Genomic DNA, 6780 nt, shown 5'->3' on the forward strand with positions numbered 1-6780 from the left:
GCTTGGTTCTTCAGACTACAATGGAAAGTCTGCACTTAATGGTCTGGCGTGTGATGGTCTTCAGTTGTATGAGGACATGATCTCCTTAAAGTATATATATACTCATGCAGTGAAGCCATCAAAGGAGCCTTCAATAAAATCTTCTACGACAATGGTTCCCAACCTTGTGTAGCTCACAAGCCACTTTCAAGTACGACAGGTTGAACTGAGCTGCAATGAATTTTAACCCCTTCCTCCTCCCGCGTATCGTGGGCTAACGTCCCTGTACCAGAAGATCATTACAGAACTTAAAGTACCTGCTGCTAATGTAGTGGTGCCAGATACCACATCACAAATTCAGAGGTCTTGTGGTGTCCATAACTCAGATGGTCAGAGCTGTTTTTGCGGCATGCAGGAGACCTACACAATATTAGACAGGTGGTTTTAATGTGATCGCTCAGTGTATTATATATTAATATAGTCTGTTCCAGGTATTTATTTTGGAATATACAACAGGGGAGATTTGCTAAGCTAAATGCACTGGAATACAGAATATTTAGATACAAAACTAGATGAGCAAATGAGCTTATGAAAGTCTAGCTACACCTCCGATATAAAGTCAGGAATCTTAGACTTCTCAAGACTATGGCTGAGGAGGTGGATCTGCTGATGCTTTAATATTCTAGGTATGGGAATCCCTTCCAAATTGACTTCTGTTCAACATCTGTTCAATTCTGTCGCCAAACTGAGCTCAGGGACTGGGAGTAAGGCCAGAGTAAAGTCACACTTACAAAAACGAATGTATCTTCTATCCTCGTGTATCCCTCTGACGTCCAGAAATATATTTGGCTGAGTGAACAGTTGCACCTTATACTTACGGGGGAAATGGTGTCTCCTGGTACAAACCAGACCTTCTCTAGAAACAACTTTATTTAAGGGTCCATCTGTCTTCTTTTTATAAAATAAAAAATATTGCTGAATCATTTTATTGCATTTTCTCTTGAGCTTTAGATATGTAACCAGCTTTTTTCAATATAGCTCCTTCCGAACTGGGGTAATAGTTTTATATTTTTTAAACAGAAAATATTTATGGGATTAAAAAAATTTACCCCCCCCCCAAAAAAAAAAATAAAAAAATATTATTCTTTCTTAAAATTATTTTTATTATGACTGTCCAGTGCTATCAGCAGTACAACCTAATTTACTATGGTTATCTTCAGACCCCCAGTAGGGTATATCACAATAGGTCAACTACTCAATGCATATTCCAAGCATCCACTACCTTTAGACCCTCTTCTGTCCAGCTACTGTTGTTCTCTATTTGATTGCACACTTAGGATTTTTAGAATTAGTTTTTTTGTATCAGTCAGACAGAACTGCCAATGCAAAAAAAATACTTGAAGTTACTGTATTTCCATCTGTTTCAGAAAGTTATATAATTGGGGGCTTAGACACTAACTGGTGCCTTAATGGCCCATGCAAACAATTGGAGTATGTCTCCAGGCATGTACCATTTATTAAGTGCCGGGTACAGGCTGGGAACTTATCCTGCCCTGTGAAATCAGGAAAACATTTCCCAAAAACTCCCATGAAGGAGTTAGATCCAGCTCTAAGTGGTAAGTGGAAGGACCCTTTTGGTTATGATCCCGGTATTTACATACATCTTAATGTCCCGAAGTCGAACCACATTGAGTTTCATAGGGATTGCTGGTTGAATTTTCATCGCTATGACTCTTTAGAAGTCAGTGGGATATCAGTAGTAATAAACCAGAGCAACAGATCTTGTATTTTGTGTTCTTGAAGATGTTTCGCTGGTTATCCAACTGTTTTTCTCAATTAGAATGGCTTGTATGAGAAATCCCCGGCATTAAATACTGGTGACTTGTGCTTCAGTCATGGAGATAAGATGTTAATTGTTACTGTAAATTGTTAAATGACTGAAGTTATTAGGTGTTAGAGCAATATTGTAAGTGGCAGACAGCAAGTCCAGTTGCTCTGACTTATTACTACTGATATACCATCACTTGGATGACTGAGAACCTACAGACCTATGAAGTCAATGGGAAGTACACAATTACAGTTCAAGTAAAAAATATCTTTGTACCGTGTTAGATATAAAATGAGATACTTTATTGGTTGATACCGTTTAATGGCTAACTGAAAAGATTTCAAGCTTTCAAGACTACTCAGGTCTCTTCCTCATGCATATTATAATACAATATTTGAAGATTCACATTTATACACAACAGTACATAGGAATAGTTAGGTTGATGTGTCAAGTGATGTTAAGCAGATCAGAATGAGCAGAGGACTAAACAGACAGTTGTAGCAGTATATTGTTACAGATAAGGAGCGTGAAAGTTTTATTGTGCTGTATTGTGCTCCCTGAAATATGTCCAGTCCATGAATTAGAAGAACCTGGGAGGTCTGATAGGTGGATTCCTTAGGAGATATAGGAGGACATAAACCCATGTGACACATTATTTCCTGATCTGAGGGTATCATCATGACCTTGTACTCCTAGACTATCCTTTCCTTCTTAGATTTGAAATTCCTTTTCAATATCAAACCATTCATGTCTGTGATGTTGTGGTCATGGCTGCAAAAGTGTCTCGGTACAGGCATATCTTTCCTTTCTTCTTTTATTGTGTGTTCTATTAGCTTTTGACTGGTTTCACCCTAGTAGGACATTTGGTACATGTAATCAAGTAGACCATATTTGACATGGTGCAGGTGAAGGTACCTACATCTTGTAGTCCTGGTGTGTATATAGAATCTGTACCTTGTAAATTGTCAATATGTACACATATGGGCAGGTCTTATATTTTTTCTACTTGCACGGGAATGTTCCTGTTGTTGGAGAGGACAGTGAGCTTTTGACAACAATGTTTCTAAATTACAGTTACGACACTCAACCAAATGGGTCAACCATATACTGAGTCCAAGGACCTCTTAGAGTTTCACGTGGGCTTCCACTAATGAGCTTTCACACCTAAAACTAGAAAAACTTTACTATAACTAAAAATGTTTTTGGCTGTGCTGGGTCTTTTGGTTGCTGTTTGCTCAAACTGTCTTCTTTCTCCACCATATTAAGTTCATGCTTTCTTCTTCTGCAGGAGAACACGTCAATCATTGAAGAAAGAAGATCATGGAATGAGAATATTTGCCTTATGGAGAACTTTTGGTGGTTGATCATCAACCTCACGCTGACTGGTCACTGCTGAGGATCTCACAAGACAATGTTCCACCCACTTATTTGCTTCGAGCCTTGCACGCCATTTGCTACCTTGTGATTTATATGAAGATTAAAATGTAATATCTACATGGCATAATTTTTTATGTTCTTTTATTTTATTTTATTTTATTTCAGACCACACATGTCCATATAGCTATAAACCTTCCAGATTTTTGCTCTACGAGGCTGAATTTCGCTATTTATCAGTTTGCAAGACTTTTCATAGAGAAAGCAAAAAAATAATTTGCAATAAATGTTTGAAGCAAGTTCATACTGGATCATTTAGTATACATTTCTATAGAAGCACTTTAATGTCATTGGGTATTGCGGCCTATTCTTATAATTAGCAATATTTTGTTGAGCATCAAAGCAAGGATGAGAAAACATTGACATTTGTACTTCACTACTACATTATAGAAATAATGTATTCATGTTTTTTTTTTAGAATAAAACATATATATAGAGAATATGAATGGGAATGCAGGAGTTGGGTTGGGTTTTTTCAGTCTTGTAGCTATGGCCAAGCTAACAAAAAAATTACATTTTCTCCGTTTGCAGACCATTTTTTTCCTGGTATTTAACGTTCTTATGGTATTTTCACTCTCCTATTTTCTTATGGTGTTTCGTTTTTACAGATATTTAAAGATGTTAGAAACATAAAAAATAACCCCCTGCACCCAAAGTCATGAATATAAAAAAAAAAAAAATCCCCTGCATGGGAACTGCTGTTAGCCCTCAGGTTTCTTTTATTTGACCAGTATGTCTCCATACTTTTACATCTCTTTATTTACAAACACTAGTTGAAGCAGCTCTGCCTGACTGACACACAGCGGGAAATCCCAGCATCATCTGAACTAGAAACTGAGTTATATGCAGCCGATAACACACTGGTTGGGAAGGAGGCAGCCACATTTTCTAGACAGAGGGCAGTGTTCAAATGTTTTTTCCCCTTTATATGAAAATTGGAATTAATTAAAAAAGAAAAAAATGATACTATGCATTTTAGATATTCTGTGGGGGATTTACTATCAAAATGCACATGAATTTTGGTGCAGAGGGTGCGGCAGTTGCAGAAAGACCAGAGCCTCTAGGTGTAACGGCAACGCCCCCGTTGCACCTAGAGGCTCATTTGCACATATTAAAGCATCATTTTTCTCAGCAATGCGGGCACATAGGAACATGGGACCAGCACAGATGCCTTCAGCTGCCAACCGCACATGTAACAGGTCAGCCGATTTCATAGGTACAAATCTGCTGCCCTTTAAACTAGGCCAACTAATAGGTAATATAAATTAAGACTAAGTCTAAAAGTGTGCCACCTTTATATTGACTAGTCTATAGACTGTCTAGACATGATGAGACTGTGTAGTTTAAGCTAACACTGTCTAAATATTATTATTATTATATTATTATAATCTCTATTAAACTTCTTTCATAGTAGCATTAGGAATATAAATTAAGGACAAACAAAAAAATCACTTTTTAAAGGGATGATAGAATTTGGACAATCTGTTATGTTCTGAAATGCTCCTCATAATAAAGATGATCATTGGTTGTCCCACTAAGATTGGATTCCTAGCCATCACTTGCATTCTACTCTCTCTGCAACTGCCGCACTCTCTGCACTTTGTTTAACAGGGCCAGGTGTGATTATGTTTTCACTGCTTGGTCCTATCAATCAAAGTAGAGAAAGCTCAGCAGTTGCAGAGAGACCAGAGCCTCTAGGTGCAATGCCTAAGCCATTTTAATGCAGTGCCACTACAGGAGAAATAAGAAATTGCATGTGGCCTATTTTAATGAAAGGGTTTATGGTCCCGAAAGAGGTTTCTTCCTCTCTGTTGACTCAGAATTTCTAAAAAAGACTTAAAAAATTGTGTTTTTGAAACCGTACTACACCTTTAAATATTCATATCCCAAATGGACATTATGGAGGCAGTAATCCACTCTGAACCCCCTCTAACCTCCTTTCTTAGCCAGAGTAGAGAAGCCACTGGAAAAGGTGCCTTCACTTGTGGTGACCTCAGCTCGTCAAAGCCATCCATGGTCACCTAATTAATTTGAATGGACACCATGTAATACTGCATCTCTCCTGCAGTGGCCGCTAGAGGCCGAATAGAATTTCAACTTGTTGCAATTAACATGAAATATCCCTTAATGTGTCTTGCAGAGTTTGTCAGTTCTATATTCATCAGCAAATCTACCACGGTGATCCTATTTTTTTGAGTCATAAATTAAAGGGGTAATTAGCATTGTGTAGAGTTTCTGATCACATACTGTACCAAAGCAGCTTCCGGTTTCCTGTCTTGTACATGTTCCATGCTGATTGCTTGACAGCCATGTGCATTATGTCTATTGCTTGGCTTTCTTAAGTGAGCTGTTCCATTACCAATATGATAGGATGTAAGGACAGCCTACAAAATCTGCAGGATCTCTTCGGTGTAAGCTGGGAAGTATAGGCTCTTTCTTCATTCATTACATTGAATTACTAAACTTGGCTCTTGGAATGCAGCTGACAGCTTTAATGCTTTGTCCACGTCCCACTTTTGAGCTGGGTCTTTGGCTGCAGATGAGTTTAGTTCTTATACAGAAGATTATGGGGTATGGCCAGTTTGGGAGGTTGTGGCTAGAGACTGTTAAGTGGGGCTGACAACTTTTACAGAAACATAAAAAAAGCCATATTTAGATTTTATCGAAGAAATTCAAGTATAAATGGTTCCCATTACTGGTGCTGGTCCATTCCATCACTCTCCCCCATCCCAGTAGGTGCAGAGAGGAAGAGCAGGTTCACATGTTCTCATTGCCCATTGGGAAGGGAGAATGGACTAACCATTGGGGCCAGCTTCATGTTGACCCTACAGAAGACACTGGGTGGAATCTTTTTTTAAATTTTTTATATTATTTATTATAGATTGCTAGGTCGCAAGTCCAGTTTGCATATTTTTTTTAAGTCATAGCAAGTGAACGCTCATTACCATCTTTAGTGTTTATTGAAGACCTACATACTCTAAAGGGGATTCCCATCCCCAGATGTCATTGGTGCATGGGAGATATTTGCAATTGGGGTTGTTATGAGGCAAGACCCCCACCAGTCTTTATTGGACAGGGGTTCCTTAGGCCCACCAGAGGAAATTATTTTCTGGGCCCAACACCTATATCATCAGTACAGTCTAATACGTTTAGACCCTAGTGGCATGTGATTAGCTCCAAATATTTTTCTTCTCCTGGGTTTTTGGGGCCTACTATGATATCAGAGCGTGAGCCCACTGGAGGATCATCTGGTACTGTGGTGGGCCAGTCCAACCCTGCCACCAATGGTCAGAGTGAAGAGACCACTGGCATTTGTTAATTTGTCCATATCCCTTTGAGGCTGGTTGAAAAATTCTGGAATTTGATTCCAAAGAAGGATCACTTTGGAGATTATGGGAATCTCTTACAGGAATTGAAGGGATTTGGGTTATTTTCTCCTTCTCTACTTCTAGCAAATTCAGCTTTGATCTTAACAAGTAAGTCATGCCTTGCTTCAGATACCTAAGCTAGCAACCGTGGTCTTTTCACAGGTGTTGTCA

At 38.6% G+C, this 6780-nt stretch overlaps 1 protein-coding gene across 3 annotated transcripts in view; it reads left to right on the forward strand.

Annotated features, from left to right (window-relative positions):
• Positions 1-6343, forward strand: part of CDK14 (cyclin dependent kinase 14) — a 547646-nt gene extending 541303 nt beyond the window's left edge. For all 3 annotated transcript variants that reach the window (XM_040431136.1, XM_040431138.1, XM_040431137.1), the window contains one exon: positions 3096-6343. The gene's annotated coding sequence lies outside the window, so the exon portion shown is untranslated. The remainder of the gene's footprint in view (positions 1-3095) is intronic.
• Positions 6344-6780: the final 437 nt, after the last annotated feature.

Source organism: Bufo bufo, chromosome 5 (assembly GCF_905171765.1).
Source record: "Bufo bufo chromosome 5, aBufBuf1.1, whole genome shotgun sequence".
NCBI classification, from domain to species: Eukaryota; Metazoa; Chordata; class Amphibia; order Anura; family Bufonidae; genus Bufo; species Bufo bufo.